The sequence below is a fragment of the Euwallacea fornicatus genome, chromosome 25 (genome assembly GCF_040115645.1).
Source record: "Euwallacea fornicatus isolate EFF26 chromosome 25, ASM4011564v1, whole genome shotgun sequence".
Lineage (NCBI taxonomy): Eukaryota > Metazoa > Arthropoda > Insecta > Coleoptera > Curculionidae > Euwallacea > Euwallacea fornicatus.
The window spans coordinates 1,074,902-1,096,824 of record NC_089565.1 but is presented as its reverse complement, the minus strand read 5'-3'; the positions used below and the strand labels follow the sequence as shown (position 1 = coordinate 1,096,824).

General features: G+C 34.1%; 1 protein-coding gene across 1 annotated transcript in view; it reads right to left on the bottom strand.

Annotated features, from left to right (window-relative positions):
* LOC136346965 (uncharacterized) overlaps positions 1 to 21,923 on the bottom strand; it is a 33,335-nt gene that overhangs the window by 573 nt on the left and 10,839 nt on the right. The gene's annotated exons all lie outside the window — the stretch shown is intronic.

Genomic DNA, 21,923 nt, shown 5'->3' with positions numbered 1-21,923 from the left:
TTTTTTGACGTAAGTCAGTTGGTACTTCTTATTCGACAATGACCACAGCCGACCTTGCGAAGTCTTCGCTAGGTGCATTAGAAAATAACCTTTCTAGTACCTTAAGTACCCAAGAGATGACTTTTATCATGCGGCAGACGTCGGAAATTCCAATTTTGCTCCAGAATTAGATGAAAAGGAATTGTTCGGAAAGTAATATTTTCTCGAGATTAAAGTCAGAAGGAGTTTTATTTAACATGAATTTTTCTAAAGAACTTAAACACCTTGAAACGTTAATTGCATTATTCATTGATCAACACCGAGCATCAAATTTTCCCTTTCGTTCATATATTTGGTATAACGGAAAGTTCCATCCGTTTATGAAGAAGAAGAAAATTATGCAGTTTTTTATCCATCTAACAATATTTACTGTACGATAAAATTTCCATTATTGTTTATGACTTCTTGCCAGCGCGATGGCAATTTATAAATCCCATTTTTGAAGGACGGTCTCTCTTCGGAGACGAAAAACTCAAGAAGTGCTGTTTTGACATCTTTACTTTTGAATTTTTTTCCCGCCGAAAAATTTTGCAAAGAGAGGAACAAGTTAAAATCAGAGGGTGCAAGGTCTGGCGAGTATGGTGGATACGAGAGAATTTCCCAGCCTAGCTTTGCGATTTTCTTGCGAAAGCAGCATGTGGTCTGGCATTGTCGTAGTACAAAATGATTTGCTTTCTGTTGAACATCTCCATCATCCATCTTTTCTCGGAGTACTTTCTTTAAGTCATCCATTTGCCAGCAGTATTTCTCCGAATTGAGCTTTTCGTTGGTTTCAAAAGGTCGTAATGGATTGGTCCTTAGATGTCCCACCATATATACAGCTTTCTCTTTTCAAGGCTCAATCCAAATTTAGGAGTGGAGGGAATAAATTGTCCAGGTTTACAGTACGCTCTTTTCCTTATAATGTTTTCATACATATTCCACTTTTTATCACCCTTAATCATACGGCCCAAGAAAGGTTCATTTTTGTTTCGAGCAAGCAGAGATGTGCATATGATGATGCGGTCATGCAAATTTTTGTCACTTAACTCATGAGACATTTATCTGGAATATTAGTGGACCAATCCTAGCTTCCAAATATGGTCTGAAATGGTTTGTTGAGCTAAGTTTCTCCGCGATCTCCGATGTTGTTAGAAAGGGATCTTGGCGCATCATGATCTTTACAATATCGTCATCAATTGGAGATGACCGCCTAGAACGTGCCTTATCACTAAGATCGAAATCACCTGGTTCAAATTCTTCGAAACATCCCCTACATGTTCTTTCTGAATCAGTATCTCCTTCAAAAAGTTTTACTAAATTTCGACATGCTTTCGTAGCATTTCCACCCCGTTGGAATTCATGCAACATACAGTGCCTCAAATGAATTTCATTAGTACCCACGTTTTCACAATCGCGTCTAGCTTAATGACATAAGATATCTTTACTGTAGTTAATTTCGAAGGAAACATGTATGTACATGCAGTTATAAAGAAACACGGCCACATATGGCTCAAAAGAATGTGCGCATACATGTTTAAACTTGAAACGAAATTATCGGATAGAACTTTCCGGTAGACCTAATATTTCACTTGCTCTCATCGGAGTTAAGTTTGGTTGCATCATAAGTTCGAGATGCATACAGCAAAATCGAAAAAAATATATTATGATAGAATTTGCTTCGCATCTCTCTTAGCTCACCTGGTTCGACATGATGTGATATTCTTGTGAATCTCTGTCCTAATGGAAACGAAGTATAAACCAATAAGTTATCAAAATTAATTCCTTCATTTGCAATGTTTTTCACTTTTTCAACTCATTTTGGTTTTTAGTAACGCGCTCTGCGTCGACAAGTCTGCACTGAGCATCGAAGACATGATCCGGAGTCCAGCCTGTGTGAAGATACTAAACAGATTTCAGTGCGTTTAATTTAGTATTCCATTAATGTTATTGTTATTCTGAGACTGCGCATTACTTTAAACTGTAAACGTTCCTGCCATTTATGTCAACGAACTACCGTAATTACGGAGATCTTTAATTGCTATTAACATACTATCTATGTTGGAATTGGGGATAAAATCAGATAAATTATTACATATTTACATATTTTTTTATATTATAGGCGAATATATAAATAAAAAAACAATGTAAACTCTGATCAATAAATACTTCCTTTTGCATGCTAAGGCAACAAGTCTTTTCGTTCTCCACACATATTTATTATGACCTATTTTTTTCACATGGTTTTTGCGCCTAAATTAATATTTCTATACAGGGTGTCTGAAAAAGTCCTGTCATAAATTTTTGGAGTTATAGAGAAGACTGAAATAATTCTAGTATGTCACATAAAAAAATACTAACGGCCTGCGTTACCAAGGTATTCGTTCTCAAAGTAAAAAATTAAAAAAAATAATATATTTTTTCCTGTAACTCTTAAACAATTATCATGGTGCCCATGAAAGTTGGATGATGTAAATAACTCATAATCGTGCTAATTTTCAGATGTAAATATTCAGATGTTTCGTTTGTGTTCCTTACACAGGTCAAAATGTCTAATTTAAACTCGTTTATTGTTTCATTGAATCGACGAAATTAGTTTTATTTTCTCATAGCTTGATTTTTTCATAATTTTCCTACAAAAATGGTGTATTTGGCTTTAATTAATATCTTGTACCGTTTTTGAGATAATCACATTCTGTTATCAACGTGCGCCGTACATGCTAACAATTTGAAATAAAAAAAGACAGTTTATATTAAAAAAAGTCGTATGTTTTATAGCTAGTTATCAAAAATGTTTATGCCAACAATCAATGTCATCAACATAAGTTATTTTGATAATTGCTTAGAGTTTAGCAACAAGCAATATGGAAATATGCATCTAATGTTCGAACTTGCAGGCCAAAATGTCCATATTAGAGTTTCTTGATAACTTTAGCTGTCATACATATAATTTTTTATAATAAATTGCTATTTTATTAGATTTAAAATTGTTGGCATGTGTGGTGTATTTTGATAATAAAAAGCGATTTTCTCAGAAACGGTACAAGGTATCGACTAAAACAAACTATACCTTTTTATAGAAAAAAAAATTGAACAAAAAGTGATTCCATTAACTTACTAAAAAAATTTGTGAGTTTAAACGACACATTTTTACTTCCCCTGTAGAAGGAATCCATATGAAACATTCATATTCAAACATTCAACAGTTGTTGAAACAGCCCAACTTTCATTATCACCACGATAATTGTTTAAAAATTACAGCAAAAACACTTTTTTCACATCTCATTTTGAGAATGTATAACTTGGTAACGAAGGTCTCTAAGATTTTTTTTATATGAAGCACTAGTATTATTTTAGCCCAGAATTTATGACATGACTTTTTCGGACACCCTGTATTTAATCTTCTAGTCTAACCATTAGTTGGTAATAGAAGCAATAAATAAAATATATAAGGAACAAGTCAAAATCCTTGATGATTTGAGTTTTCACATATCAAAAATACATATGATTATGAAAATATGAAGCTGGTTTGAGGTCATCAGTGGAAAATAGGAACTGCACATGAGTGCTTCCACTGCTACCAAAATACAATTGTATATCAAATTTTGAATTGCAATAATTGTTTTTACCCTTCTGTTTCCCTTTGCTTATGCTCAGTATAACGCTACGGTAAAAATTCTGTCGTAGTTCAGACATCTCTTTCCAAAATGGAGTAGAACATTTTCTCAAATTGAGGAAGCCTCACTCTGCCTCACATTTTAAAAATTATTATGCAAATATCATCAGCGAAAAATTAGTACACTTTGTCTACAGATCAATTTATGTTTTAACTATGTTTTTAGGAATATTTACACAATTAGATCATATTTGTTAAATCATTGCGACAAACAAAGCCAATTTACGATTCAGACACATTTTTGGTTCCAACATGTAGAAATTTTTCGAAATAACTGCGAGGACGTCTGCGGTATTTGCATAAAATTAATCATAATTGCGCTCCCACATTTAACCTTTAATTAAAAAAATGGTTAAAGTTGAGGAATCTTTCGTATGTTTTGCTGCTTAAAAATATTTAAACTCGATCTGGCTCCTGCAAGGACGTCCTGTAAAGACCATATGTCCGGCTCGCGCAAATTAACTTTGCAGGTAAAGAGGATTAAGCGAAAAGGCTGAAGATAAAACGGCACTAAATTTTCACTTTTGTTAGGGACTCTATGAGGCGTTGAGCGCAAAAACGACTCAACTTACAAAATTTAGTGTTCTGAATTATGACTGTAAAACAGCACTGAACATTTAATGTTACATACGCAGTGTTAATGGTGACGTCAATGGCGACTAGGAAAAAAACAAAGTACTGTTTAAATGAAAAGCTATAACAAGTTCGCATAAGAAATTCTAAAAGGAAAATGTTGGAAAACCGTTTTCCTCAGAAATCAATTTTTTGCTTTGGCCACTTTTGCGCTTAATGCCTCATATGTCTTTCCATGCTTTAAATATTTGAGCGTGATCTCGTTCTCGCCGTCCCTATAGACATATTGCATTGCTTGTGAAACCCACACCTTCAAAAAACACAATAACGGCACCTATGTCCTTTGATTGTGTAATTTCATGAATTTGCGATGATAAATACATTTCGATAATGCGATGTAAAAATAGCCAAAGTATAACAATGGCATTTACTGCCAATTTACGGAATAGCTCTAATGGTTAAGGAATCCCTGAAAAAGTTAACAAAACGCTGGTGGTTTAGTCTCCATCTCTAAAGTTAACTCCAAAATTAAAATTGCGAATGAAAAATCGTAGATAGATATTGATGCAGAGTCCACCGTTGATATTTCACAAATTTGAAACTAACGCCGGTAGAGGGCAACATGTGTACTATCAACGTTGATTCTCACTAAGCCTTCCCTTTTCGTGAACGTTCTGTAGATTATAAGTTACAGCGACACAAATTGCCCATTAAGCGGCACCTAGACAATCAATACAATGTCAGAACGTATGTGATCAATTAGGGACCCGGCAGGTTCCAAGTTCTTATCGGTGATTCCACATGAGTTGCGAGATAGGAGAAAGCCAGAGAACTCTTCAAGCCCAAACAGGCGGCAGAAGGGTTAAGATGCTTAACCTTTTTTTTTTTAATTAATATAGACGCGATAGCTCTATTTCAAAATGAGTCAAATGCGGATCAACCTGCCTCAGCAGGCCGATGAAGTAAAAGCAAATAAGCATTCGAGTTCACCAGTAAGCAAAACTGCAGTTAAACACCCTGTACACATTAAGATCGTGAAACTGATTGGTGTAGAGAAGACCTCATTATTGAACTAGCGCAGATAAGTCAACTTGAATGCAATTGGCCGTGCAGCAGAATAAAATTACGGACTAGAGATTGACGAAAACGACCAATGGTCTGTAAAAAAATCAATAAACGGACAATCAAAACCATTCAAAATTACCCAAGAATTAAATTGCTCATTCCGCTTAAGCCGGAGAGGAAACTTTAAGGTTGGTTTACATTTACGTTTCCGCCCTTTTGTCAGGAATTATTAGTAAGACACCATGAGTATCGTTGGACGTGGGAAGAAATTATGATAGAATAGTAATCAACCTGAACTAATTTGGTCATCGGACTACTGCCACTGTTTCTTAACTAAATCAAAACCATCTAAAATTGCCCTCAATTCAATTTAGAGAAGAGAGATTTAGAGACCTTTAACTTAGTTGACATTCCGCCTTCAGGTCTCTCGGGAACCAGTTTAATGGACACACCGTGAGTAGTGTTAGTCCTATAGTGGGATTAATTTGTTACAGAATAGTCATCAACAAAATACGAGTTACCAGGCTTCGATCAGTGTTCAATAACTAAAACACTATCCGGACAATCGAACCTAACAAAAAGCACCTACAATTTATTCGTCTAATGTCAGGGTTACATCAAACAGCGGCTTGTATCGACAAGTGGCTTTACTTCTATACAGGGTGTCCAACGAATACGGCCACTATTCGTATCTTGAAAGCTATGACTAGGAAAAAGTTTAAACTTGGGCATCGTACTAAAGTGGAGGTGATCTATTGATTAAAAATATTTTCATGAAAATACCACTTCCGGTTATACCGGAAATGAATGTCAACTCGCTTATTTTAAACGGAACACCCTATATATTATAATAAATTTCGATTCTGTGGAACAATATAAACATTTTTCGTGTATATTGTGTATTCATGTTTCGTGTCGTTCTATATCTAATTTTTACGGTTTTCGAGATATTTAGAATTTTCCAAAAATAATTAGAGTTTCAGCCTTTAATGTATTTTCTAATAATTCGAAAATTGCTAAATATTTTGCAATGAAATTCTGCGCTATTGTACAAAATGCTTTGCAGTCCTTGGATCAGTTAATTAAATCAACTTTTTTCATACAAGGTATTCTAAAAGAAAGTCCAAAATTATCATTAAAATTGTAAAAAACTCATTTTTTTTTAAATGGGAACCCTCTATTTATTCCACGAATACATATTTAACACCAAAACACAAAAAATAAGTACTGGACAGGGAAGTGACTGGACGCGGGCCTCTTGAGGGAACGACTTCTCACATCATACGCTCTTTAAGACAAGTACGGTAGGAAAGTTCATAGAAGAGCATACACAGACTGAAGGATCATACATCTAAGGACGGACCTACAGAAAAAGGATTTGAATGTCACAACGCAAAAATAAGCAGTTCTAGAGAAAACGTAAACAACATCCAAGAAGACACAATTTCCATTTCTGAAAAAAGAAACGAAAACTTCTGTAGGATTCACACATCAAAAGCAGTACCATCATGCTACGTGACCAATAGGGCATAGACAAAGTGACTTGAAGTGTGGTGTTGTCGTGTAACTTCAAATGACACTAATTGAGCATGGAGTCATCAGGAAGGCGCTCTCGATTACACAAAGAGAGAAAGGAAGTACCATAGAACCGAAATGATCCAAAGAGGGAAGAAGCCTCGTAATTTTCTCAAATGACATTAGATACGTTGAAGAGTTGGTATGCGGGAGTGCTTAACAATTAACAGAAGTCGAATCGTTTATAGCGTAACAGCTTGCAATCCTCTCTGACCCCAACCCTATGTCCTTCTGGAACGAGGTTTTTAGTGGGCGAGAGGTTCGTTGAATTCCACACTACTCGGTTGTCAGAGCACTAGACTGGGTGTGGTTTTAAAATTTTTCGATGTAACACAAGAAAGTTTTATGACTATGTGAAGAAGCAAGTAATTTTCACAATCTTTTACTTTGAACATAAGCCTCGTCTCTTGGTGTTCGTTCATGAATTTATCACTTCAAAATTTCTATTTTTTCTCTTTATATTTCTAGATTCAATTCAGGATGCTAAACTTCTGCTATACAGAGCAACGAGCAAAAACAGCAACATTTTTGGAATTACCCATATGTTTTTTTCCAAAAATCGAACAAAACCATTCCGCCATATTTTTCAAAATATTAAATGGCGTTTTATTTTCAGTTTTGACGTTAAAGCAACCGAGTGCATAATCAACTAAAAGTTGATTTAACAAAAATTTTTATTAATTTGTTTTTCGCCTTCGTAAAATATTCCTGAGCATTGTTTTTCGAACTCCAGCTGTACGCCACTGATTTTGTACTCTTGTATGCGCTTTTAGAGCCAATTTATGTCATTGAAATCTAATAATAAACACTCGCTATAGAGGAAAACAAATTAAAAGGTGCGAACTTTGACTAAATACTATATGAGCCGTTGGACGCAAAAGTGGCCTAAGCACAAATTTTTATTAATGAAGAAAACGGTCATTGATTTTTTTTGTTTTTTACGCGACCTTGTCGTAACTTATTATTTAAAGAGAATTTTGTCTTCTAATGGGCATTGGCATCACCATCAACGTGACATATATAACACTAAATTTTGTGCATTGAGCCGGTTTTGCTTCAATGCCTCATGTAACATTTTTTCACAAGGAAAAAAAGAGTGTTAACACGTTGTGAGATATCGATAAAGGATGACGTGACTCAGTTGTACCACAGATATCAAACCCAATGAGCTCAAATTTTACATTTTTGCAGTGGATGTTTCTTTGCCCTGTGACGCATTACAAAAATGGATTAAACTAGAAATTGGCCTACATACCTAACTAGGAGAAAGGGCTTTGCAGATATTTTTAATATGAAGAATTTCGGCTAAGTCATCTCTGAGGTTTAATGCCTGGAAAGTTATGAAAAATTATGCTATATCGATTTTTTTTTTCAGTTCATTGGCGTTTTGCAAATTTTCTCTATTTTCACACCTGATACATCAAAATCCGTGACAGATCGGCATAGTCTAACACATATAAAATAATGATCGATCAGTACGCACATCATCCAACAATCAACTAGTCGTCTCAAGTTTTCCATCGCATGAAGGATCCCGTAGCTCGATATTTTAGCATTTAATTGGTTATTAATATTTTATTAATTACTTACGTCTTACGTCTACTTACGTCTGCTTAGATGTAAGATTATATATTTTTCCTATAATATCCATCAACTAAGATCAGTAATCGCTACTTCCGACTTAGATTGATACCCAATCCGAACTAATGTGTAACCACATTTAACAAAGACTTTTGAAGCTGTGCGAAAGTTGATATTTGAGCTTTCGACGTTTTTATTTATTGGCGATATTAAACAAGTTCATCAAATTGTGAATGCGTTTGTAATTACTTAGCGAACACCTACAAGTATGATCCAAAGTTGTTATGAAATTAAGTGTATGATTCACTTTCCATTAGGTACATCCAATTTTCCCTTTACGCATAGAGAGAATTGTTTGGAAATTAGTGAAAGCTTCTTATTTTCGCACCTGAGCGGCTTATCGGAATCTCGGTATTTTATTTTCAGTGATGAAACGAGAGAAATAGAATAATACAGTGAGCTTTTCAGTAGGTACCTATTTCAGGATTGTGCGAAAATACCTTTGTAGCGAGTTTAATGATCACTGCTGAGAGATTCTTTCTAGAGTAATTAATAAATCACTTATTCATTTGTGAACGACAAGGTTGTGAAAGCTTTCGATCATACAAATTCGATTATACTCACTTAAATAAACTTGAATTTGTTTCGCTTTGATTCTCGGATTAAGCGCTTTTCATGAAGAACATTTTAATAAAAATTGAAAATGCAGAAGTATTGTTATAAGGATTTGAAAATGATATACATTCTAGATAATTAAGCCCAAAAAAAAATCAAAACGAGACATCTAAATAAAAAATCCAAGTGGAATATGGGAGGAATATGAAGATTACATCTGAATTGAATATACTGAAGACTATACAAGGTGATTCACACGTCTGTTTCATGAGAAACCTGTGAACTTGTAACTATTTTCAATTTTTCATATCTTGAGGTTAAACTAATACACAGGATGTTTCCTAAGTACGGTACATAACTTCGGGAGCGTATTCTACAGATAAAATAAAGGTAATTTTGCTATATAAACTATGTCCCAAAAATGCTTCGTTGCGGAAATACAGGGTGTGAAAATTTTATACTCTGAAATTTAATGTTTCACGCACAGATAAATAAACGGCGTTGGTGACTAGTAAAATGTCGACAATTTCGCTACCAAACAGGCGAGTACACAACAAAAAAATTCATATCTTCATACAAGTATTTCTTCTCTTAAGAATAATAAAAAAATAATAAAAAAATTTAGCTGCAATGTTTTTTATTTATTTACTCGAAAGCGGTGCGTCCTACGAAAAAAAGTCAAGAGACCTATCTTCCAAATCGAACATATAATTAAAAAAAGAACAAAATATTGGAAAAGAACTGTGGCGTACCACATTTTTCCTTCAAAATATCCAGAAATTATCCTACCCGCACGCCACTGGATACACAACAGCCACTGTTTTTAGCGTAAAATACGCACCGTTGCTAACTCTCAAACCCTGCAAAATTTCATTAAAATGTCTCAAGTAGTTTCGGAAATATTTTAAAAATTGTAATTTTTTAAAGAAATTTTCACACCCTGTATTTCCGCAACGAAGCATTTTTGGGATATAGTTTATATAACAAAATTACCTTTATTTTCGCTGTGGAATACGCTCCCGAAGTTATGTACCGCACTTAGGAAACACCCTGTAAATGCGCTCTTTTTTGAGAAATATTTTGAAGGTCATATTATTTTTGGTTATTTGGAAAGTTAAAGTTAACTTCCATATTTAGAACAAAAAAACTGGTATATTTTTATATTGTGAAGTCTAAGAATTAACCTGATTAAATTCTTATCAGATATTCCTATACCTAAACTTATCCGTTTTGAGAATATTTTCATTTAAAAGAAAAAAATTTCTAAAACACCATTTCTCAAAATTTTAAATTCTCTGATGTTGCTGAAGCTGGCTTTATGAAAATTTACCGACACGTTTACTAAAAACAATAATATTTTATACAAAATATTACTATCAGAAATATTTAAAAATATCACTATTTGAATAATTATTATTAAAGTTTATGATTCTAAACTGCTGAGCGAATTTATTGAACTGAGAATTACATTAAACGCGTTTTAGCTAGAAACCGCCATTTTCCTTTGAAAGCCGAATAAGATGTTTCGAGTTGTTGTCGTCTAATATTAAAAAATCTCAAATTTCTGCAAAATGGTTGATTTTATCTATAAAGACATGTAATAGAAATCGATTCAGAATTAAGTTTAGAATCTAGACATGTAAAAATAAACGAGGTCTTCCATTTTAAATAAGCGGCTTTTTGCTTTCAAAATACTTTAAGTTTTACATTACTTTTTAGAGACCCCGTATAATATTTATAAAAACTTTTCTCATTAACCTAATCTACCATGTCTGGTTAAAATGTCAACGAAGCCAGGTCCAATAATAACTGAGAATTTTACATTTTGGAAAAATGGTGTTTTAGAAAGATTTTTCCTTTAAATCAAAACATCTTCGAAAGGATTAGGGTTAGGGATAGGGATATCTAACAAGAGTTCAATCAAGTTAATTCTTAGATTCCAAAAATACAAAAATATACCAGTTGTTCTATTTCAAGTATGGAAGTTGACCTTGACTTTGGGTATAACCAGAAGTAGTATGACCTTCAAAATAATTTTTAAAAATAGAGAGTATTTATATTAGTTTAACCCCAAAGTATGACAAATTAAAAATAGTTATAAGTCAAAAAGTTTCTAATGAAACGGTTCTGTGAGCCACTCTGTATTCTCGACTTATTTATATGACATGAAAAATGTATTACACAATTCATGTTCTGTGAACAATCTGTTTCCGAACGTGCCTAGTAGCTGAACGGAATTTTGGGGGGTGAAGGGGATTTTGTGTTTCCTACAATGTGGAACGTTTCTCAACATGATACTATGATTTTTTGTGATAAGGTTTGAAAGGTAGTGGATTTTTTCCATGCCTTGATCAGAAATGATTACAACCAGACTTTCAAACAGCTATTTTTGTGTTTCCAATTTTCGGATAACTTGTTTAGACGTGGTTGATTTACTTGGATATTGTAAAGGAACCGATAATGATCGGAATGCGTCTCTAGTTCATATTCATAGGTTCTAATGGGCCTTATTAACGTACTTATTCCAGTAAGTACTTTGTGGAAATTACTGCCTGTTTACCCCATTGCACAATGATGCACCCAGATATAATTTTTTTTTCATATCAACGGGGGCATTTGATAATCTGAAAATAGTCCTGGCTGAGGGTTTCTGCCTATGCTCCCGCTTAATATGTTGAGGCACCGGCCAGGTCCTACATTATTATAATTGTTCTAGCTCGATAAAAAATATATTACAATCCATCCAGAATCCAGATATATACAGTTCAATCTCGGCAGTGTTAACACACGTTAATAAGAATAACTCGTCAGTGTGAACACGAAATTATTTACATTGAACTCCGTATTGCATAAACGAATTACACTTTCGATTGTGTGAACGACTGCATTTATTACATTTCTATCTCAGTGTTTGCTCGTTTACCTTTCCGGGAAGTCCCGGGAAATCCCTTTTTACGTTTCTTGAAATATTACGCATGTCGTGTGTGTATGAGTAATGAGTTGTGTACTTAAATGTATATACGCGTCGTAATCAAATATCGTCCTGTAAATGCTCAAATCAAGATGAGCAACAATGGGCACAAAAGGTATATTAAAGAAAAAAGTTTTAAGTTTGAGCGAAAAGGCCAACATTGTCCAATTTGTTAGACAAAAAAACAAAAATTTGATTGTCGATATTATAACTCACACATCGAATTAATCGAAAAAATGTACTTTGAGGAAGTCAGCATTTTCCCTATTGGGGCAAAAGTTCTACTACTGATTTCTCAAGCAGAGAGAAGAGACTTTAATATCATCAGGAGATATATTGAAACGAAAGGCATTGTTGCTATCCGAAAATTTAAACATTGGTATTTTCACAGCTAGTGATGGCTGGCTGCAGAGATTCGAGTAGAGTCGTGGTACAAAATTTTTAAAAATCACTGGAAAGAAATCATCAGCCAATCCAGACGTAGTGGACACTTTCAAAGAGGACTTAAAACGAGTGATTGAGTCATATGATTTAAATTGTCACCAGATTTACCATGCTGGCGAGACAGGATTTAATGGGTCGTTACTACCTGACAACACTTGTGCCGCATTGGCTAAAAAAACAGCATCTGGTTTCCAAATTTCAAAGCAAAGACTAACATTTATGGGGTGCGTAAATGCTCCAGGTGGTCATAGGTTGAAACCCCTAGTGATTCAAAAATTAAAAAATCAGTTGTTTACAAAAACACTAAAAATGCCCAGATGACAAGAGATCTTTTCAAATAATGGTATTTTCAACATTTTGTATCAGACGTAAGAGTCGAAATCACGTATTTTCATTTTGATACACACATACTGCTTATGTCAATGTTCCAAAATTATTAATTCGTAAGTAAGATGCTTTCGATGTGCCTAGAAGTTACCATAGAAACCAATTCTTCTTTTAGATAGACGCACCTTCCCATTCACCAGCAACACAACTTAGAACTAGAGATGGGATGACTTTCCTCGAATTCTTGTCGCCAACGTTACTCCTTTGTTGCAACCAATGGGTGAAAATATTTTGAGGCTCACTACACTCAATTATAGAGAAAACTTGCTCAGTTTTGTTATATAAACAGAAGGAGCAATGGCAGGAGCACTGAAGAACATTTCATTACAAGAAGCAATTCTACATTTGTCTGCGGCATGGAATAAATTATTATACATGCAGGACTTATTGCGAGACTCTGGAGAAACATCTTTTCAGGTTCTGATGGAGGTAAGGAGAATGAAGATGAAGATAACCTTCCTCTAAGTAAGTAATATTATAGGAAAAGTTAAGACATGAAAAGACATTAGTCCCTGATGCCATCAAGGATACAACAAATTTGCTACAAGAAATTGCTCCAGCAAGTTAATGTACAATGAGATTACATATTTTCCAGCGGTTTACTGGTTTGATATAGTGATAAAATGTAATCCTAAGCTGAATACAGTACTGCAGATGTGGAAGATCGAACTAAAGCTAAGGTAGCAGTTGTTGGTCTTGATGATGTTTCTTCAGATCAAACCGACAATGAAGGTGAGAATGGTCCACATATTGAAAAAACTAACCATTCCGACGCCGTTAGGGCATTAAATATCGCCATAGAATGGTTGAGTCAAAAATCAATAAATATAAGCGAAATAATCATACTTAAAAGGATTTTCGAGCAACCGGTAATGGCCAAAAATTTTGAAAAACATGTTCAGAAAATGGAAATGTATAATTTGATTTGGTGTTCATTAATAAATTTCATTTGATTACACCCTCTTTTCTATGAACAGACTCGTTAGTATGAAGTTCCCTCGGATTTTTTTTGAGTTCACACTATTGCCATTGGACTTTAGTAGAATCAGGAGAATAACTATAGCGCCACCTAACATTTTTTAATTTTTTGAATATATTTTTAAAAAATTGTTTTAATTCTTGATATCAAATTTTCCTTCAAAATGAACATTTTGGTCAAAATTTTATTACCACTAGTGATTACTTAACTGATTTTAAAATAAAATAGAAATTTTTTGATAGTACCTGACAATAGCACCATTATGTAAACTTAAGAATTCGTAACTTCTTAATACGAAATCAAGAGAATTTTCGACTTTCATGTTCAAGTGGCTCTATTTTTGTGGACACCCTGTAGGAAGTATTAAGCAAAGCTTGGTAGCATACTGAAACATGGACCTTCCACTGTATTGTGGCAAAAAAGTTCCAAAATATCTTTCTGCTAGTTGCCAATTTGCAGTTTTACTGACACGTGCAACTGTCACTTGCAACATTCAATTGCATATACCTGGAAGACTATTAATTTTAAGAATACCAATGTATTAATGACCTTGTATTAAAATTGAATGTAGAATCTAAAAATACAGCAACAATGTGGGTGTTCCATTTAAAATAATTAAAAGTTTGTACTGAATCTTGTTTTTTATATACCCTGTATAAATGAGAATATTTTTAATATGTATCTTATAAAATTCTACATATAAATGAAAAACTAATTTTTGGTAAAAGCCATCAATAACGCCGTAATCATCCGATGCTCGTTTAGTGGAAATTTCTGTACCTGAAGTGTTTTGTCTGTAGTGCAACATACTGAACAGGGCATTAGAGGAGGTTATTCTGAATTAATTTATAAAACCGTTAGAGTTAGATGCCATAGACGCAATCAAACTTAATTTTATTTCAATGGTTGAATGCAAAAATAATACAATATAAAGGGGGTCTGGTTAAAGAAAATGCAACTTTGATCAATTACATGTTTTTGGGACATTATGTATACTTTGAAAATAATTTGAAAATGTAGCCCTAGTTCGTTTGCACATATCCTAAAAAAAAAAGTTAAAAAATCTCTTGGCTTTGCCATGAAATCCCGAGGCGTTACTCGTGGCCCACGCTGTATATATCAGATGGAACTGGCATCCGTGTGCCAATGTGATGCTTTATGAAACTTGCATACTAACGTGATGATATTTTAATATTTTTGAGCTCACTGTATATTGACAAGGCTCACAAACATCTCGCAGCGATGCCAAGGCCTGTTTACTCATGGTGTTATCATGCTCATCACGACGCAATAATGCCCTAATGGTTAAGGAGCAAAAGGGTGAATTTCCAAATAAATCACGATGCATACTATGTTAAAAGTAACGAGGCTAGCAAGTGATACCCTGTAGGGGGTCAAGCGTGATGCGTCACTCGGCGTAATGGATTATTTTCAACCGTCGCGTCGGCGCCAACCATTGGCAGGAAAACGTACGAAACACGTTTGTCTTGACTGTTTCGTCGTTCAGTGAGCAGTGAGTGCGTTGCTCTTGGTATTTCTATTTCAAATGGATGATCCAAACAACAAAAAGGTGGATAAGAGAAAATGGTGTTTTGTTCCAGGGTGCAAAAATACATCAATCAAAACACCAGAAAAAATTTTCCTGACGGTACCTAACAACATGCAAAGGAAAAAGAAATGGTTTAGAGCCGTCAAAAGAGACTTGAAACACGTTTCGATAAAGACTCATTTTTATTGTTGTGAAGATCATTTCAAGGTAAGTTACATATATTCGATGGTGCTTGAAAAGTTAGAGAATGAGATAATACAGTGGGTCTAAATAAAGATGTTCAGCATGGAGATCTCGTCAATGGTAACAGCTGCAGACTTGGTTAAATGGGAGAAAAGTTGCGCATTCAAGAGAGTAGTTGCACGATGCAACTACAAAAAATTTTCCGTTTTCCAGCTATTCCAAAAAAATCGAAATTTTCCAATTCATTTCTTATTTCTCCCCGTGGTAGGGCAAGAGATAGATGAAAACTAAAATCAGTTTTCCGATGCGTTTCGTTTGTCAAGAGTGATAATTAACTTTTCTTCTGAATACAGCCCTGGCAAATCTTGCGGCGATTACAACACTCGAGTCAAACGTGACACTTGTGTTCCGTATTGTGCCATAGTAATGCACTTGAGGCAGGACGCACGGATGAAGATGGTTAATTCGAAAGAGTGCAACCAAACCGTAAAATTTTCGAGTGAATGGTAAGAAATCTTACAAGCGGTAACAAAACGCAACACGTGCTGGTACAAAGAACACAAGGACATGTAATGTTATCGGTTACTGAAAGCCCTTAAAAAGCGCTTTGCGAATTTAAACATACCACACGTATCCCAAAATCAACAGACGGGTTCGGTTTACTCAAAGAGAGGTACCATTCCTTTAAATTGATAATTTGTCAGGACCCCGACCTGGTGATGACGAAATGCGATTTTTAAGCCTCGTTCACTTCTCTAACACCTAATTTATTCGCAGAGCAACTTTGAACCTAAAGTTCCAGGCTGGTGTTACCCAAATATCAAGTAATTTTAAAGGAATATTACTTTAGGTGAAAATAAATAAAAACGTTCTTATAAAACATATTTATGTTTGGAATCGGGCCCAAAAATTTTCGAAATACAGGGAGTCTGCGTTTAAAAATTAATTGGTTGTTTTACTATTTTGAAAAAACGCCAAAACTAAAGTAAACGCAACTAAAGTTTTAAAATCAACCAAAATGGCTTTAAACAACACGGTACACGACTCATTTCTTCTTATAAGTGATTGCTTAACACTTTCAAAAAAAAATCAGGGCTGTTTTTCACACCCTGTATTTCGTAAATGATGCGGTTCAAGCGTAGATTTTAAAATTTGACGTTGGCCCATAGCGAGTATGCAGGTAAGTATATAGCAAATACTTAGGTAGATATACACTCACTCAAAAAAGTATCCGTACAGCCGAAAAAAAATTCTGTAAACCGTAACTTTTGACTGATTTTGTTCAAATTTTGTATAATGAAAATTCAAACCGAAACTTAATTTGCGTAATTGAGCAACTTTTGAAAATTTAACTTTTAGAGTGCTTTCCAGCGTTTAAAAAAACTCCGTTTTGAAAACTTCTTGTGCGGTGGAAATTTTTCAATGTGGTGTTAACATTCTTGCAGAGAGGATTTTTCTTCATATATCCTGAAAATTTGATCAAAATCGCACAACAAATAAGGGAGTTGCTGCCTTTCAAAAACGCCAGAGAGTGACAATTTTCGCACAAAATGACGAAACTTTGACATTTTTGACGACTTTAAAAAGCTGCAACTCCCTTATTTGTTGTTCGATTTTGATCAAATTTTCAGGATATATGAAGAAAAATCCTCTCTGCAAGAATGTTAACACCACATTGAAAAATTTCCACCGCACAAGAAGTTATCAAAACGGAGATTTTTTCAAACGCTGGAAAGCACAGCAAAAGTTAAATTTTCAAAAGTTGCTCAATTACGCAAATTGAGTTTCGGTTTGAATTTTCATTATACAAAATGTGAACAAAATCAGTCAAAAGTTACGGTTTACAGAATTTTTTTCCGGCTGTACGGATACTTTTTTGAGTGACTGTAGTTACTTTGGGCAATAATATTGGAAGTATTATTACGCTTTTAATCCCAACGTTATATACCTATTGAAGCACCTCTATCTACCCAACTGCCCTCAAGTTTCTGATTGGTTGCTTCCTGAAAATCTACAGGGGTGTAGTTAGTACGAAAAGAATACCCCCTTGGTAGTGTTCTATTAAGATAAGAGAAAGGCTGAGAAAAGGGCAAATAGGCACAGATTCTAAAATGTCTTTTTTTGATATTCTCTGCGTAAAACAAATTTTATACCGAAACGTATGTCGAAAAAATTGTTCACAAACCTTTTTTTATCCTAGGTGGTTTTTGTGCCGATGATATGCACCTAGAATTTAGAAAATAATCTACTTAGGTTACTTAATAAGTATTTAACATTGAGGATAACACTTCGTGCGCAAATTTGTAATTTGACGTACAGTATCTAACAATTTTGTTCGTATACATGGATTTGTTAAAGAAAATACTCGATTTTCACAGTCAAAAAATTATTTATTTTACTCTATGTTTTTTATTATTAACAACAAATGTACTTTCAATGTATATACTTATGTACAAAGCTTTCAAACGATGAATAACAAAACTAATCAATAAATTTAACAAAAATACCTCATTTTCATACAACATTTTTGTTCGTACACTCGTTTTCAATAGCGCGTATTTTAATCTATTGTAAACGACTTTTTTTCATACCGTACAGGTGAGTAATAGTTTGTTGCACACTGCCGATTCGTTTAGTGTTTTTATCAGTTTCATTCATACGAAAACAACGAGGTTGTGCATTAAAAGAATCTATTGTTAATATGGCACTGAAACTCTATAACTGAAGAAAAATAGGTCAATTAACTAATAAAACACCTTCTACAATCCAATATATTATAAATAAATTTAAAAACGGAGGCGCGATTTCCAATTTTCCAAGAAGAACGAAGAAAAAGAAGTTAGATGATAGAGATGAACGTATGATAGTAGAGAAATTGAAGGAAAACTCAAAGTTAAGCGTGCCATAAATTCGGCTAACCATCGAAAATGCAATAGGGAAAACGTATTTCTGATCAAACGATCTGTCGTGTGTTATGGAAATATGGTTATCATGGTAGAATCCCATAGAATAAATCGAATATTAGCAAAATAAAATCGCTGTAAGAGACTTTTATTTGCGAAAGGGCACATGAATGGATTAATGAATAAAGATGGAGAGTTTTGGGATACCATAATTGGGTCATATGAAAAAAAAAAATTTTCTCAAGTCAGAGAAGCATCCATATTGCGGAGAAAGGCGAATGAAGATAATAATCCTCTTAATACACTTCCGAATGTAAAACATAGAGGTAGATTCCTAATGATTTGGGGCTGCATGTCCTCAATTGGAGTTGAAAATAACCATTTTATAGATAATATTTTGGACGAACCTGATAATAATGATGTTCTAAAAAAGAAGGTAAAACAAAGTGCACAAAAATTAGGTATGCACAAATGTTTATAGACTTCAAGAGGGCAACATAGCTTTAGCCAACAAGGAATGGCTGATTTGGAATGTTTCAAAATTGATAAAAACATCTTCAAAATCAGCAGACTTAAACCCAATTGAACATTTGTGAGCAATTAAAATAAACATATAAGAAAACATCAAATTCCGTCGAAAACAGAATTAAAAACTTTGTTTCACAAGAAAAAAAAATCAGTCTTGAAAGATGTAAAAAATTAGTTTATTCTATGAATAGAAGATGTCGAGCGAACATAACAGCAAAGGGCTACTCGACATAGTTTTGATCAATTATTGTTTAATTGAAAATATTGTTTAGTTTTATATTTAAATTTAAGTGTACGAACAAAAATGTTGTATGAAAATGAGGCATTTTCGTTAAATTTATTGATTAGTTTTGTTATTTATTCTTTGAAAGCTTTGTACATAAGTACATACAGGGTGGGCAAATGAAAACGAACCAAGGCTGATTTCTCATATTTTCCACTCAAAAAAAAATCGCTGAAACCCGTCGATTTTTATTTCGAGGGGTATATATTTTGCGAACATTGTCCACCTTGCCACTTTCAACCCCTTGGCGGAGGAAGGTGCAACCCTTAAACCTTAAATGGGATTAGGAGTCAAGTGATGCGTCGTTTTAAAGATATTCGAGTGGTCTCTTCAACGTTAGCAAGTTTTTTTAATTTGATGCAGTAGTTTTCGAGAAATAACGTTATAAATTTTTGAAGAAGCCAAAATTGAGCAAATAATAGTGTTTTTTCACTTTGTAACTTACATTACAAACATTGTGGGAAAAACTATTCTTTATGAACACATATTTAAGTTTCTGATAGTAGCAACTTCACAATAGGGAAATGATTCAAAACATTTATCTACAATTTTACTGACTTTCTAATTTAGCAAATATTCAAAATGTTGGCCTCCCGCTTCCATACAGAAATAGAGGTTTTGTTCAAAACGATCTCGGACGTTTTGGAGCATTTCCGGTATAATCTTGCGACATTCATCAATGATTTGTTGACGTAAATAATTTAGATACTCTGGCTGAGTTTTATAAATTTTACTCTTTAAGGCACCCCATAGAAAACAATCTAGCGGACTTAAATCTGGTGATCTTGCGGGCCAATCCATTGGTCCTTTTCGGCCAATCCATCTGCCAGGAAAAGTTTGGTTTTTCTCGCAATTTTTTTTTATGTAAGTTACAAATTGAAAAAACACTATTATTTGTTCATTGTTGGCTTCTTCAACATTTATACAGTGACTTCTCGAAAACTACTGCATCAAATTCAAAAAATTCGATAGCGTTGAACAGAGAATTCGATTATCTTTAAAATGGGGCATCACTTGACCCTTAATTCCGTTTAAGATTTAAGGTTTGCACCTTCCCCCGCCGTGGGGTTGAAAGTGGCAAGGTTGACAATGTTCGCAAAAGATACACCCCTCGAAATAAAAATCGACGGGTTTCAGCGATTTTTTTTTTTTTTTTTTTGAGTGGTAAATATGAGAAATCGGCCTTGTTTCGCTTTCATTGACCCACTCTGCATATTCAAAATACATTTGTTGTTAACAATTAAAAAAAAACAATGAAATAAATTATTTTTTGACAGCGAAAATCGAGTATTTTCTTTAACAAATCCATGTGCATGAACAAGGCTGTTAGATACTGTATCTAGTAAACTATCCATGGCACTACAACGTGATTGCCTCCTTATTAGGGGTGCATATTGGTATCAACAATTTATTTGTTTCAGCTAGAAGAAGATATGGAAAATTACCTTGAGTACCGCCTAAGTAAAATTAAGATTCGCATGAAACCCAATGTAGTACCGCATATTTTTTTGTGGCAGCCAACAAAAGGCAGTGGCCCACGGCAATGCAGCGAGAGGAGAGCGAGGAAAAGGGTGATTTCCGAACTTTTACAGGAGACTGCAAGGACTAACCATGTAACGAATGTTATGCTAAATACAGCTCGGAAAGCTGATAACACGCAAGAGGAAATGCAAGTAAAGACATTAAGAACGACAGCTGATTTCTGCTGCCAAACGAATCTCATTCAATATAAGAATAAGGGCACACAGATATATTTCCCAAGGAAAACGAAATAGCTGATATGACGTGAAACAACTAACAAATGATTTTCCTCCCTTGTTATCCAGAAAAGAACCGTTCCTGCTTCGAGAATAATATTGGGTTTGGGGTATTCTGAGATAGATAACAGGACATGTGAATTCCGTGAAAGCTTTCACGTTTACATTTGACCGTAAATGAACAGTTTTCTTAGGTGCTCGACTAGCTAGTAAAATTCACCAGGACGTGGTTAAAAATAATATTTCACTGACAGGTTTTTCGTGAACTATTTCACGAGATAATTAATGAAAATCTTCATTAAGTTAGTGGTATTCAAACTAATTTAAAAGTGTCTGCTACAAATATTTGTGTACTATTTGTATGCTTTATATTATATGTCGCACATAGTTCGGCAGTTAAATAAACGCCGTAACATTTCAAAAGTAAATACTAATAAATAAATAATAAAATAATGAATTAATTCATTTCTCCGTAAAGTCGCCTTATGAATTAATTCATGAAGAAACTCGCGAAGTTATTCACACAGAATTTCACTCACCACCTGTTATATACTAAAAATGAGGTCTTTCGTTATCAAATAACTGAATATAAATGGTGCAGTTAAAATTCTAGGTGACGTTGGACTAACTATTTACAGGGTGTAACATATTATCATAAGAATGTCTCAGGGATTGATGCTACTTTGCAAAATAATTAAAAAAAGCTAATGACCCATGGTCAAAATCGAACCATTTTCGGCCCTCAGGGTGGCAAGTTATAAATTTTTTTTTATAAAACTAGAAGATTTTCAACAGTTTTCATAAAATGTTACGAGTTGTTTCAGATAGTTGATAAT